The sequence below is a fragment of the Aythya ferina genome (assembly GCF_964211825.1).
Source record: "Aythya ferina genome assembly, chromosome: 3".
NCBI lineage: Eukaryota > Metazoa > Chordata > Aves > Anseriformes > Anatidae > Aythya > Aythya ferina.
Window position 1 is genome coordinate 94,943,998 of NC_140298.1, and position 15,314 is coordinate 94,959,311.

General features: G+C 42.8%; 1 long non-coding RNA gene across 1 annotated transcript; it reads right to left on the reverse strand.

Annotated features, from left to right (window-relative positions):
• Window positions 1-2,620: 2,620 nt before the first annotated feature.
• Window positions 2,621-4,463, reverse strand: LOC311434843. The gene is made up of 3 exons (XR_014691765.1): window positions 4,382-4,463; window positions 3,226-3,468; window positions 2,621-2,844 (listed from the first exon to the last, which is right to left on the reverse strand). It is a non-coding gene; the product is annotated as an uncharacterized lncRNA (long non-coding RNA).
• Window positions 4,464-15,314: the final 10,851 nt, after the last annotated feature.

Consider the following 15,314-nt stretch of genomic DNA (forward strand, 5'->3'; position numbering starts at 1 on the left):
GAATAGTTCTTTATCAAACCACCCTTTGAAACTAAAGATAGGCATGTGTCCAGGGCTGAATTGTTGCAAGGAGTCACGAGAAGGGGACTGGTTCACCCAGCAGAAGCAGGGCACGTTTGGTCACACTAACAGAATTTGGATTGGTTCGTATGAGAAATAAATGTTCAAAGTATTCCCATGTGATCTTATCTCTTTGGAGGGGCAGACCACTTATAAGGGGACAGATAAGTCATGCAAGTCATGAAACTGAGCAGTCGCAGGCATCATCTGTTGGGTAACATAAATGTTTTCATATCTGCCACTGCTCCTTTGGAACAAGCATGCCGAGTGCTGTCAGCATTGCCTTTTAATGCTGCAGTAAACTCAAGGTCAGAAAACACAAACTGTAGGCATCGATATATGTAGATGTTAAACCTCCAGTTATAGTCGGTACAGACAAAGATGCAATATCAGCCAATAACATTCATATCAAGTGATTTATTCAGTCACCCACAAAGTCCTGCTTTAGGAAGAGATGAATTGTTCTTTAGGTTTTATTGACTGTGTTGGCATGACACAAGATTTACCCATAAGTGTCCAGCACTGCCTCAGCACTGGGGAGGTATCTGGGCTGACATCCAGCTGCTCCAAAAGGGTATGGGTTTCCCCTCTAAGTTCCCCTGCAAGTGCCAGCCACGTCTTGGACTTCTGAAATATTTCAAATGGCACCAGCATTTAGGTGACTGAATCAAGCCTCTGATCTCCTCTGGCTGACCCATAGATCTCTATAGTCAAAACACAGCACGCTTATTTATACATACCTACAAACAGACATGTTCATTTAAGAGTATTCATGTTGAACTGGATTCCTCTCTAGATACTGTATATTTGTACCTGCTCTTGAAGGTTTCTTTGGTTTGAAGTTTTGTTTTGAGGCTGTTGCGTCTGTTAATTGCAGACTCCCACCTGCTTTTGTTTCACCCACCACAAGGCAACCTGAACTACCTGCTCAGGGACAGCTTATTTTATTGAACCTTACAACGGGTGTGCATGCACACAGGCAGTTCAGAGACTCCTTTCAAGCCTTCCTATATCTGACTTACTCCAAGTGACTGAACACTGCCATCAATCATGTTTTGCAAGACAGCCCCTGGAAGGCAACCCTATGGCAAAGACCAAAAAATAGTCGGATAGCTACAGGTGAAACAGAAATTAAAATACGTGAGAATACCAGACAAAGCAGCAAAGGACAAAGGGATGGTCACTATTGGTACCCAAGGACATGGCTGGCAGCAGTGGAACTGGAAAGCTCTGAGGGATGAGTTATTCGTTTACATCATGACCAGAAGACCTGTGCTTTGACAGCAAGAGGATGGCAACGAGAGTACTGCTTGCAATGTGCCATGCCTCCTTCTGCTGTCCCACCAGGAGGACAGAGATACCCAAAAGGAGGAACCGTGGACCATGGGCGGTACCCCTGCTGGAGATTTATAGAGAATGAAGCTTTTGCAGATGAAAGGGGGAACCAGCATTCACTGCTTGTCATTCAGAGTACAATTCTAAGCCAACTTATGGACAGCATCAACTTGGGACTGATTGCTCCAGTCCATTTGTTTTGAAGTTTTTCTTCCAGCCTGTATGACTTATTTTGATTTTCCTGGAATTAAATGTTGACAAAAACTGCCTGCCATTCAAACTGCTCTTCCGATGAGTCACTGATGCACTCCCTGGCTTTGAGCAAACACCGAGCTATCCCAGCGTTGCCTTTTGAAAAGCAGGGCAATGAGTTACGCTTTGCTGATAATGAAAAAGTGAACATGAATGGAATTATACCCAGAAAGTAAATTACTAAATAAATATGCATTAATGAGTGATTCCAAGAAGAGAACATGCTTGTGGGAGCAACTGCCTTTTCACCAAGGCCAACCTTGATTAATGCCCTGCTTTATTAAACGCAGAAAGTCACCGTGACAAAGCACAACTTTATGAAGGTTATTAGGGTGGGGATGACTCTTTTCATTCAGTGATATCACCAGGGTTAGCAGGCTCCTGAGATACGCTTCCTGTGTTCTTGTTCCTTCCTGTGAGATGTTGCTGTTGCCACCGTCTGCCCCTCCCGCAGGTATGGCTCGATGCTGCTTCTCAGTCTCCCCATACAAACAACCAAGGGACTGAGATTAACCTGAAAACACTTCAGAGGAAAGTATACAGTGGCCTTATAACAGCCTTCCAGTACCTCAGGGCGGCCTCCAGGGAAGCTGGGGAGGGACTCCTTGTCAGGGAGTGCAGTGATAGGAAAAGGGGGAATGGCTTTAAACCAAAAGAGGGTAGGTTTAGATTAGATATAAGGTGGAAGTTATTTATTCAGAGGGTGGTGAGGCCCTGGCACAGGTTGCCCAGAGAAGCTGTGGATGCCCCATCCCTGGAGGTGCTCAAGGCCAGGCTGGATGGGGCTTTGGGCAACCTGGTCTGGTGGGAGCTGTCCCTGCCCATGGCGGGGGGGGGGGACACCAGATGGTCTGTAAGGTCCCTCCCAACCCAAGCCATTCTGTGGTTCTGTTTTAGAGACATTGTCATAACAAGCCCCAGACCCTTCACTTTAGAATGAATACCACCAATGTTCACGCATTCAGAACAGAACCAGAACAGTAATGTATTCTTATTTATCTATTTCCATTACCATACATTTTATAAACTTAGGTTTATTGGCCAAGACTTCTACCACACATAGCAATGAGATGCTCTGACCCAGAGAACTTGGACTGGGAGCCATCAAATGGACAGCAACAGGAAAAAGAGATGGTCAGTCCTGGGCAGCAGTCTCAGCAGAGCAACCACTCAGTCATCATCAGGGCTTAGGCAGGCCTGGGGAATTTCAGAGAAGAGAATGAGTTAGTCTGAAAGTGTTTATAGCAGCTTTTTCTAGGGAGAGAGAGCAGCTGTGAGGAAAAACACAGAAGTGTTTGTTTGAAAATTACTAAGCTGGAAATTGAAGTTGGCATTGTATGTTGATCAGAGGTAGGACTTGGCCTCTGGATGATGAAAGGGTTGGTTTAGAAGTGGTTTTATCCGAGCAGTCACAGCCTGCAGAGTTGTGGTGAGTTCATGGGGAAAAGCAATTAATTCTGTGAGCAGTAAATCCAGTGAAGTCTTGTTTTTATGAACTCATGTCTTATTTTCTTACCCACCCAACACAATAACGCTGGCAGCTCTCCTGGCCCAAAAGCCCTGCATGATTCTCCTCACCTTGGCAATGCGTTCATCTTCTGGGCACATCCTCCAAATACCAGCTAGGTGAAGGGCACCGTGAGCTGCCTCCAGCTCCTGACATGGGGCATGTGCTCCCCAGACACCGCCGCTGCTGTGCACATGCTTCAGCTTTTGCTTCAAGGAAGGCATTACATTTCCTTTCTTATCTATACCCAGTGCTCAGAAGTCTTGTAGAAAACTCCACTATTCGCCATTCTTCATCTCAACCGATCATCCCAACTGAACAGTACAGAGAGGAAGGCAGACTTAGTCTGTGATTCATCCTACCCCAAAATAGACGTCTAAATCAGGTCACTTGAATCATGCTGAAAGGTGCCAGCTGGTCTCCACTAACTGTAAGGACAACCTAAGGTGACTGTCTCAGATGAGGACACTGATACCGTGTCTGAAGGCTAAACTTAGGTGAAATGAATCCTGTTCCAGTGCCTGTGAGCTGTGTGCCACGCTATTGCACAATGCTAAGATTCGGCAGTTGATCTGAAAGTTGATAGAAAGTTGGTTTGAAAGTTACTAGAGAGGGACAGGTGGACAGATGTGGTCACCGAAGCCTTCCTTCCTCAGGATGTTAAGCTGAAAAATCAAAAACTACTGGGGAAGTGAGAGAAAATAAAAATAAATTTGTGTATTTCCACAGAGGAAGATGCTACGTTTAATGAATAAATAAATTACTTGTTGCATCACTCAATCAGTTGTAGATTCCAGGCCTGTACATCAGATTGAAATATTTAAGGTCTGGTCTCCCCCATGATAAACTGCCAAAAGAAGCACACAGTAATTCCTGCATAAAATTCAGAGCTATTCATCAAAGTAGAGAGCATGCTGAAAAAGATAATATGTCTCAAATCGAGACACCTTCTTTCTTTGACAAATTAAGTTCAGAAAATTGCATTTATCACTTTAATGGCTTTAAGAAAGTCTACATGGCAGCTTTTCCAGACCTCAGGCCATTTTCTGCCTCTTTTTGAGCCCTTCCCATCTGCTCAGCAGCTCTGCACGTGTGTGTGCAGTTAAAACAAGGCACCCTAATGCTGGTGTCACCACCATATTTCCAGTTGTTAAAAACACTGCACCTTGTTTGACAGCAAGTACCAACAAGCTGTCTTATTCTACAAAGGTAAATGAGTTCACTTACCTTCTTGTCTTTGGCAAGCTTTTCCGGCAATTGATGTGTGTTTTTGCAGTCACAGGTAAAGAAATAAGGTGATGAAAGCCAGAAGATGGAAGAGAAGCCACACAAGCATGGGTTTTGACAAGATGATAATAGTAGTTCTGTGTTACAAAAATAATAACAATGATAAAAACACAACTTGCAAGGGACCTTGAAGCTTTTTTTTACATGCCCGTTTTTGGGTTCAGCTTGGGTTACCACACACCTCTGTTTCTGCAAGCCTGGAGCTGGCCCAAAAGATCCCTACCAAGGTCTACAGAGCAGATCCATGAGTTCTCTACAACGCTGCAGCACGTTTACTGAATTTCTTTCTCAACACACAGACACACAAGTCCACTTTGTGCAACTCCATTGTGAAAAGAAGGGCTGCAAGACACAGTTGTGCCATAAATGCTCTCCCCTTACCTCATCAGTGAAATCCCAGGACAGCTGGGGTGTGGATACCTTCCAGCTTGTCATCCTCATGGTGGCCCCATGCCCATCTCTTCAGTGTTGGAATCAGCCCAGGAAATCCCTTTCAGGGCTGTTGCTCAGGAGCTGCATGCTTGCTGCTCCAGTGCTTTCCTCCTGCTGCATCCTGCTGTTGTGCGGGGCTTGGTGTTCGTGTGTGCACCAAGAGCAAGGGAGAGGGTGAGAATGAGCAAGTGAGGGAAGAAGCAGTGCTCCATCTTTTGGCACTGATTCTTGCTAATGTCAGCTCAAAGATATAATTCCTGCCCCTGTATGGACTTCTCACCCTTAGTGGAACAGTCCTCTTCAGCTTTTTCTTCATGACTGTGGAAGGCACATGACTGCTTCTCTTACTGGGCTCTGCAAGTCATATGGTTTGCAAATAGCAATGGTTATTTTAAACCAGAATATAAAATAAAAAATAAAAATAAATAAATAAATAAATAGAAAGCAGGAGAGGAGACTCTGAAAGTATTCATTCCATCAGTTTTACAAAAAGCCAGACAAAGCAGTCAGCTGCCAACATCACATGGGGCTCTTCCTTCCAGCCCCCAGGACACACGGGCTATTCTTCACGTGGGATGACCCAAGGGCATCCCAGCTCACAGGCTAGTCCCTCTGGATGCAACTGCAATATATAAAAGCTTTCCACTCTTCCAGCTCTGCTGAAAGGGAGCATGAGATGTCAGCTCACAAGCAGAGAGCACTGCAAGGCTGTGTCCTATCCCAGCAGCTGGCCAAGAGACCTGGCACATCCCCAAAGAACTCCTCTGGTGTGAAGTACTGGTTAAAAGCGATGCACGTCTATGAGATATTTGTCCAATTAATCCACTGTTCTCTGTTAAAGACCAATCTTTTGGATAATTCCCCATCTGTATCTGCAGGCTCCTGTCCCCCAGATCCTTGTCCTCCATGTACAGAAATCCTGACTGCAGGGTTTCTGTACACGGACCTTTCTGTGGACCTTTCAGAGGTCCACACTGTCAAAGGAGCATCTTCTAAACCCCAGGGAATTGGCCCTCAAAGTCCAGGTCAAGTTTCTGGGTGCACTGAGAGTTGCAGAAAAATGCCATTTTGTGGCAGTTGAGATTAGAGCACTAGGGAATTTTAGATGGAAAAAAATATATATATTTATAGAAAAATGTGCAAATTCCTTGCATTGTGTTAAAAAGACATAAAATTTTAATAAAATGAAGACTTTCTCCTGTGTCTTCAGCACTGTTTCTTATTAGCCCAGTGAAGGAGTGTGAGCTTTCTCATACTGATAGCAGAGGGGAGTTGTGCAATGGCAAACCATCTCAGTGCCACGCGGCTATGGGCGTTTCATGCCCCGCATAATGTGCAAATACGAAGTTATTGGTTTGCTAGCGAGTTTGCTCATGTGAAACAGGGCCAACAGAGAATGACTGGACAGAAATTAGAGGGACTTTTCACGTAAAGGGACATTTTCACATGGAAGGGCATGTGGTACATGGCCCTCATCACAACCTGAGAGCAGGGCTCTATGCTTTCACAGAGAAGTAGAGGCTAACACAAGAGTTGACCAAGGACCTCCTTCAGCAAATTTAGCACCACGTTACAAATAAATTGTTTTTTCAAATTTAGATGAAATTTACATTGAGCCTGATTTTCTTTTTTCCTTTTTTTTTTTTTTTTAATTATTTTTAGAGAGAAGAGGACTTACTATATGCATAATGGTATAGAGAATTGGTAGTGACTACACACCTTGACAAATTCTCATTTCTTTGTGAAATTAATTAGTAGATTTGGGCCATACTGCTCACTGACCTGGGCACTGACCTGTAGCTGCTGCTACCCTGTGAATTCCCTGGGAAATATCTCAAGACTGCCTCCTCCAGCCCCTTTTTCCCCACAAGCAGGCATATGCTTCAAAAAGGAAGTCACTTGAGTTTCCTATGAGTTTAATTCTTGCACCTATTTTTTTTCCTGTGACTACTGTGCAAGCTGTGCTGCCTGTAAGTACTGGGAGTCTGTTTACAGATGGATTTTCCACTTGAAGCTTTTAGAAATAATTTACAGTGCAAAGGATTAAAACAAACCAGCACATTAATCAGAAGAGAAAATGTCAATTGTCACAATTATCCATTCTTTCTGGTTTATACCGCTTCCTACCACTCTCAGTGGGAAAGAGGCAAAGTCTGTGGCAAATTTGATGTTTTAATTCATGTGAGTAATTTAATCATTTAGGAAGAAGAGGTGCCAACTAGAAAACAAGCAGATAACTTAAAACTAATTAAGGTTAAAGATATTCATCTATTCACATTCCAGAAGGCTGCCCTTTGGACTTTCTTTGAGATAATACATTAACATCAGGATGAAATGTTGACACGCTGTCCAACTTTTCACCTGATATTGAATTGCAAGCTGCAGATGCTGAGTCACTCATCTTTCTTATTAGCACAGTGAAATAGCATGACATAGCTCAGTCAGCAGAGATAGCAAATGGATCAATTTCCTCCCAAAAGAAGTCCATATCTTCCTGGCTTCATTTGTCGGTATGTCAAGGAAAATTAAAAGGAACTCATAAAAAGGATCTGTTCATTTGTTTTCTTAAAGAAGATTTGATCCTCTTAGATTATTCCAAGTGTCATCATATTCCAACTACTAAGGAACTGATGAACTGCTTTTCATAGTACTGCTGCCGACTTATGCAGTAATGTAGTTTGTCACGATAACCATATAACCATGGTTATATATGGCTAATTATAACCATTGTATGACACACAGAGACACAAAGAACAACCACAAGTTTGAATTACTTTCAACCCCAGGCAGTCCCATATTGAAGCAGAAAGCTAAGGTTTTCTGGGGGCACAAGAACAGCTACGTGATGCAGATGGAATTAGCCAGCTTATCCAGAGAGCACCACGAGCTTTTGCTAGAAGACAGCAACTCATTGGATGGGCCTGCATAAGGTGCACGTTTATCACAAAGAAATGGTGAAAAGCAAATAGCTGTATAGTTCTGTGCTCAGTTCATAACAACTTCTTCTGGAGCCAGGAATATAAGGTTTATTTTACTGGCAAGTAATTTGTGAGAGGCAGTAGGAATACACATTTTAGGGTCCTTTGGGCATTGACTGACTCCCAGGGAGGACAGCCTCTCTCGGTGCGTGTGTCCAAATGGCAGAGGTCAGCACAGCAAATCTGAAGCATCTAACTTGCTGATGAACACCTAAGTGTCCACGTGCTGGTATTCACATAGGAAGTCTGTGTTTCCAGCTTCTCTCTTGTAAAGTTAGGAACCCCAACATAGGCCTGCTCTGAATGAAAATTAACATTGCAAAACCTCTAATATCATTAAATGCCAGAATTAAGTTCACCTTTAACGTGGCACTCTGTTGTGTATATATTACAATACACCTTTTTAATGGTACCACTGCATTAGTATTCCTTTCAAGAGATCCCTGCTTCATTCAGTGCACAGGAACAGCAGAGGTTTCTTACAGACAGTCTACCCAGGATTTTTATTAGCACTGTCATTCAGAGAGATGCACCCTGCATTGCTTACTAAACCCTTTCCCAACATGACCTGGAATAGAAAATTAAAAATACAACACTTTATTTTGAAAGTTCAACTCCCGGTAACATTCAGCTGCAGATGAGTGCTAAGATTCAATAGTCCAAGACAAGAAACTAAAACACAAAGACCAACGAAGCTGTGAAAACCTTGTTTTCAGGTCTTGCCTCCTGCAGGTTGTGAGACACAGTGATATTCAGCTGCGTTTGCCATGGCACTAGTCCTGCTTTCCTTTCAACTTCTGACCCATCCCTGAAACCTTCACATTCCGCAGCAAATGCATCTGAGACCCTTCAGGGAACGGCATCTTTCATCTCACCCCAGAAGATGTTCATCTTGTCCTCTCACTGGACACAGTTCCACCAAAGACCTCAGGCTGCCTCTTTTCTGACCGCCTGTAGGAAATGTTTGCAGAGTACAGAAAAATGCCGCAGGGTATTACAGAGACGTGCAAAGCTGAAAACTTTCAATTCCCTCTGATCTATCCCCGAAATGACCACCATATCCAATGCTTATGTGCATGCCCATAGAAGAATGGACTGCTCTCTTAGAAGGATCCTGAAGGTGAGCAGATGGGCCAAAACTCCTGGAATAAGGCAAAGCTTCTTGCAGGAGACAACATGAAGGCCGTATTTGTGGCACAAGGAGCACTAGGCTGAGAGCTGCCTGTAAGGCCGTGGCAGCTGCACTACAGCACTTCCAATCTGTTCAGAGGTGCGCTACAACAAAGTACAAAGCAACACAAACACCCTGTTTCTTAAAAAGAGGCTTAACTGGAACCCCATAATCCACTTAGAGGTGTCAGAGGAGAATCTGTTCAGGAAAACCAACAGGTGTGCTCTCTGTGAGGGTTACATCTTTCAACCATGACTTCTACATACTAGCGCTTGTATATATTCAAGAAAGATGCATGTTTTCATATGTAGGTGAACTCTTGAACATTCTAGAATATTGTGGCTAGCCTCCAGCTGCTGGCATAGAGGGCATGAGGGTCCATGAGGTCCTAGGTTGTATCTGCAGCACTGAGTGGATGCCTTGCCTACCTTCAGTAGCTTGTGTCCAGGCAGCTGCCCTGTTCCCCACCAACCATTTTGCCGAGGATGTCACTGTTTTGGCATGCATTTGGCATTTAGCCCATCTGCTTCCATGCACCCAATGCTCCCACATACCTGCCCACCACACATGCCTATCTCATGCAGGGTGCCAAAGGCAACAATGAGTCATTGCAGTGCTCACCCCGAGATGCTGTTGCGTGAGGAAGATGAGTTGTTCTTGCTGTGGTTTTGTTTTAATGAGCCTAAAGTTCCGTTTCCTGCAGAGCTTAAAAAATGGAAAACTTTATATGACCTTTCAAGAGAAGATAGCTTGGGAGGTGCCTTTCTTTTCTTTTAAACCAGCTTTGGCAGTAGAATGAGGAAACAGTCAGATAAGTGTTAAAATGAATGATGAATCCACATATCAGTTATCTGGTATCAGTTCTGAAATAATACCATATTTTATTATTTTAGGTTGAAAAAGAGAACAGTTCAGAATTTATGACATTAAAACTCGTCTCACTGCAGCCAACAGAAATATTGTCTTTGACTTCAGTAGAAACAGAAAATGTCCGAGTTCATCTGGAATACACTTTGAACACTGGAGTGATTACTACTTGCTGACAACCATTAGCTTTCTTTCTTTTCCTCTTACTGAATCACATAAAACCTTTCTGGGCAGCACATTTATTAACTGCTGTATAGCTTCATAGTTTCTCTACAGATTTTTGAGAGGAATATGAGAAGTTTCTTTTCGAAGTTTCCAGAAATCTAAGATACAAATAAACAAACAACAACAAAAGTGGAGAAAGAAAGCCTACCTAAGTCCTGTGGAGATGGTAGGAGATATTGCAGTCATCTCTTGGAGGAAGCTGAAAGATGAGCTTACAAAATACCCAGATTTTATTGACCTTCTTCCTTTGAGCAAAGCCTTCTTGCTGTTGTCACGTTGGCTAGCCCGTAATATTGTAGTCAGAATCTTATCCACATATAATCACTTCATGAAAGACAAATTCATAAGAGCAAATACAATAAATAAATAAATAAATAAATGCAATTTTTTAAAAAATCCATGTATGCAGAATGCTGCTAAGAGGAGACTGTGCATGAACAGAAGAACTTGGTCCTTTGTTATTCAGGGGTAGTGGCAAATTACAAAAAAAGCTGGTTCACCAGCTTGCCAATACCATAAAGATCTCAATTCCTCTTCCTCCTCTTCCTTTCCTGAGACCAAGACCCAACAGATAATCCTATCCATTAGCATTAGCTTTAGTGCTCTTCAGTACCTTTATGGTGTAAGTCAAATTCACCTTTTTTCCAGTTTAATCTTCTTTTGTTTCCAGTAAACGGAATCAGCTTGGTGCAGGGTCAGAAAAACACAAGCCAGTGCAAGTGTGAGGATGAGGGCCAAGGCAAGGAGAGCGGTAAGAAGGGCACAAAGCCTCTTCCTGTATGTGGAAATGAGCTGTTAGGTCATGTTAAGACTGAACACATAACTTCACCCTTGGCAGCTTTGTTGCAGACACTAATTCCTGTTACTTGCCCTATAGACTTGTCTTAACAGCCATCCACAGCCCATCAGTAATTATACAGCCCAGCTCTGAAAGGTAAGCAATAGTGTAATATATGGAGAACATAATGAACTTCAAGAGAAAACTACCTCAGAGACCAAATATTAAATGTGTCTAGAAGCCTAAAATGTACAGTAGCATCTAGTAGCATTTCCAAAGCACCCTGATATCCCTTGAGAGTTGTGCATTTCTTTTTAGCTGTAGCACTGTTGTCTTCCAAGAACCTAGGCCTCACCTCCGCACAACCTGCATGGTCAATTAGGAGTGTGTCTTTCTTTCTGCAAAATGTTCTGAGAAACAAGTGTGGTAACACCACCAACCCCACGACAGCCCATGGTTAATGGCTACATCTTCTAACAGCAGTGTTGATGTGGCATATGGGAGCAGTGGTGTGATAGCAACCTGCAGAGCTCTTCGTTCACACGATATGGTTCCTCACAGGCAGTAAATAGCACCACTGAGCTCATAGTCCACCGGTTCTTTTCAGGAGCTGAAAATATTTCTAGGAATATAAGCAGCCAAAGAAAGAAACAAGTAGGATGCAAAATTGGAAAGAGTCCTGTGGAGGGCCACAAAGACAATATGGAGCCTGGAGCATCTTCCCTATGAGGAAAGGCTGAGAGATCTGGGTCTGTTCAGCCTGGAGAAGAGAGGGCTGAGAGGGGATCTCATCAATGTGTATAAATACCTGAGGTGTGGGAGACAGAGGGATTTGGCCAACCTCTTCTCAGTGGTTTGTGGGGACAGGACAAGGAGCAACGGCCACAAAATGGAGCACAGGAAGTTCCACCCCAACACGTGAAAGAACTTCTTCACGGTGAGGGTGATGGAGCACTGGAACAGGCTGCCCAGGGAGGTTGTGGAGTCTCCTTCTCTGGAGATATTCAAGGCCCGTCTGGATGCCTACCTGGGCAACCTGCCCTAGGGAACCGGCTTTGGCAGGGGGGTTGGACCCGATGACCTCTTGAGGTCCCTTCCAACCCCTACAATTCTGTGATTCTGTGAAAATTATTTGAATACCTGAAGCATTCAGTGGAAGACCAACAATTCTTTTTCGATCTATTTGGTCTGTTTGTTCAGAATTGAAATGGCATATTGACATTTCAGCTTCATTAGTGTTTGCTAACCTAGCTGAGAATGTGGTTTACTCATGAGGTGTCTGGAACATGCTTTTGCTCACTAACAAATTTAATCTCCTGTTACACATAGTAATAAATAGGGTTTTATTTGGTATTTTGAGCATCTCATACAGAATTAAGTTGAAGACCTTGGTGGAGTGCCACAAATTATACCTCTTGTGAAAAGGAAGATTAGGGCAGATTGGTGGAACAGAAGTCATGAGAAATTTCAGAAGTACAAGGGTTTCTCATAGGATGATCCATGGGACCAAAACCTGCACATGGATATACCAAAAGGGAGGTTAAAAAGTACCACAATTCCTTGTTTCAATGCCTGAGAAGAAAATAACTAGCACTAGATTAAACTACATTGATGTTGAGTATGAAGGCTTTTGGTGGGTTATTCTATCTGCTGTGTGACCAGAATAGCCCATGGTGTGACCCTTTCAGCCTTCTCTGCCCCTTTGCGTTGTGCATGGACAGGAAACACATCAGCATCACTGCCTTGGCACTGCCCTTTCTGTCTCCACCTGGAGCAAGAGCACCAATGGATCCTATAGCCCTAGTTTTGGAAAGAAACGGGTGATAGCAGCTGATCCCATGGGCAAAACTGAGGGGAGTCCTGGTGTCAGCACCACCAAGTATGCGAGCAGGGTTTGGCAGGCAGATGCTCTTTTTTACACAACTGTACAAAGTACAGTTCCTGTGATAAAACATTACAGTATGTTACAGGTTATTTGGGGCAAGGGTTAAATTTCCTCTACTCTTATCTTTGTGCCCGATGCATTCTTTCGCGGAAATGGGGATTTGGGCAAAGATTAAAGAAGATACATATGCGAATGACTGGTTTACCACGCGGGCACTGTATTATTGTTACTGGCAGTATTAGCAAGGCTAAGAATCTGAGGCAAAGAATCATTTACAGGCATTGAGGAGAAACTAGGCAGTTATTTTCTATAAACCTCAAATAGTTGAACAGAGCCTTTAGGGATCTACTAATGCAAAGCTTGGTGTGGATTCCAACTCTTACCTCACTTGCTAAGCATTAACTATTTCTTCGTGCTTAAAATGAAAATCTTCAAGAATGCCACATGACAGGCATATACATGTTTGTGTGTGTGTGTGTATATATATATATATATGTATACAGAGCCTGTGCTTAAACAGGGAATATAAACAACCGAAACATGTACCTTGCACACTTTTGCAATAAAGTAAGGTTATCAATGCAGACTCTGACATACAAAGGTGCAGCTCTATTTCAAGAGCTATTTGCATATCTTTATTATTTTATGGTCATTGCTTTAGTGTCAGTGGTTGAACGTCCAGGAGAATATGGATTGTCAAGCCTCCCAAAGGAAACCAGTCTGAGAAGGGGTGAGGGGACTGAAGGCACATTTCATTCACCTGCTCTGTTGATCTTCTGCACCAGAAGACCAGAAGGCCACCATCAGCAGGTCCAAGTCCCACGTCAGGGGTTTGCTAGGGAATACGTGGCTTTGCCCAGCGGGTCTCTCATTAGTCCTGACCTTTACAACAGTCCTCTTTGGCACAGTGCTCTACCCTGAAAAGCTGACATGGGGCAGGGATGCTGCTAACCAGTTCCTGGCTCCAGTTAGCTACAGAGATGCACAAATGACTGTGCCAGTGCAAGCACAGGGAACAGGAGAGAGCAGGATGACACATCATGTCTGCCAGGCCACTGCATAATTCACTGGTGGTCCCAGTGCCCATGTCCACAGGTACCTGTCTCTACTCTTTCTTACACAGTAATTTCACAGCAGGCTTTATAGGAAACTTAGGCTCTTACTCTAAGATACCTGGATCTGCCCCTGCAGCTGGAGACCTACAGTTAAGGTAAAGCAATAATTATTCTAGGTACTTAAATGAAATATCCTGGATCCTACCCAGAGCAGCTTGAAATCTCTGCTCATTAATTTGTCTACCTGTATATATAGAGCTGTTTATGCTTACTCTCACTTGACAGTTCCTCAGAGGTGCTATAAATAATACAAACATATTAAAAAGTTCTATAGCTCTAAGTACTAGGCCAGCTTTTGAAATTGACATTTTCAGCATCTTCTGCTTTAATTCCCTTTGACATGGAGTCTCCATGTCAAACATTTCCAACTTCTCTCTGGAAGAGACACTTGTCTGGTGAAAATACTATGGAGGTATGAATGGTGTTAACAGTTATACAAAGAATATGCTAAAAAAATGTTTTGTTTTGTTTTTCTCTCAGTGTTTTCTTCTTTCATGTTTTCCTCTTACTATTTTGATTTTGCATTGGGCTCTGCCCAAAACCTTTAGAAAATCACCAAGCAACCAATTTCATCAAGGAGAAGAAGAGAACACATTTCCAATAATTTTCAAGTTTTCAGTAGAACTTTATACTCCAGATGAAGTAGATTATACACAATATGCAATATGAAGTAGATGAGATGCAGGGACTTTGTAATTAAAGATTTTGAGATAAACTTGCAACTGAAGAAGGTGTAATTGATCTCTGGAGACTATTCAGTGAGCGACTATTAGTAGACTATTTTCTCCGCACCTGCCACTCAAGGTATCCTGGTTCTCAATATGTTCCTGAAAAAAAAATGCTTTGGTGCAAAATTATGTCTGAAAATAAACTATTCTTCACTAGCCATCAGAGCCATAAGTCATGCAGGAACTAAGGTATGGCACTCAATAAAAATTTGAGATTGCTTTTCAACAGTTGACAATGGCAGCCACTACTGCCACTACTTTTAACCTATAAAAGCCTGTAAGTTGTTATTTTTCTTGCTATGTGAATGGTGGGTTAGACTTTAAGGGAAATGATGTCCTGGTTGTTAGTAAAATACCAAAGGGTACTCGAAGACTGCCTCAGTCTTTCTAACCAGATGCAGTTCTTAAGATTAAGCTACTGCCTGGGACTTAAATGTTCAAATCAGATCATTTTTGAGACTCTGTACTCTGCATTTAGGGGCTTTCAAAGCTTCCAGTAAGGTTTTTGAAAGGCTCTAATCTTATAAAGTCCTGCTCTATCTTATTTTCCCCTTGAAGGTTAGTTTGTTTCCCCTGCTGGTTTTTCTAAGGTACAAATGCCTATATGCATGCCCCTTTAAAACACAAGAGGATTATTGCCATTTGATTCATTGTTACATGGCCAAAGGTTTCCAGAATGAGCGATCTTGTCAAT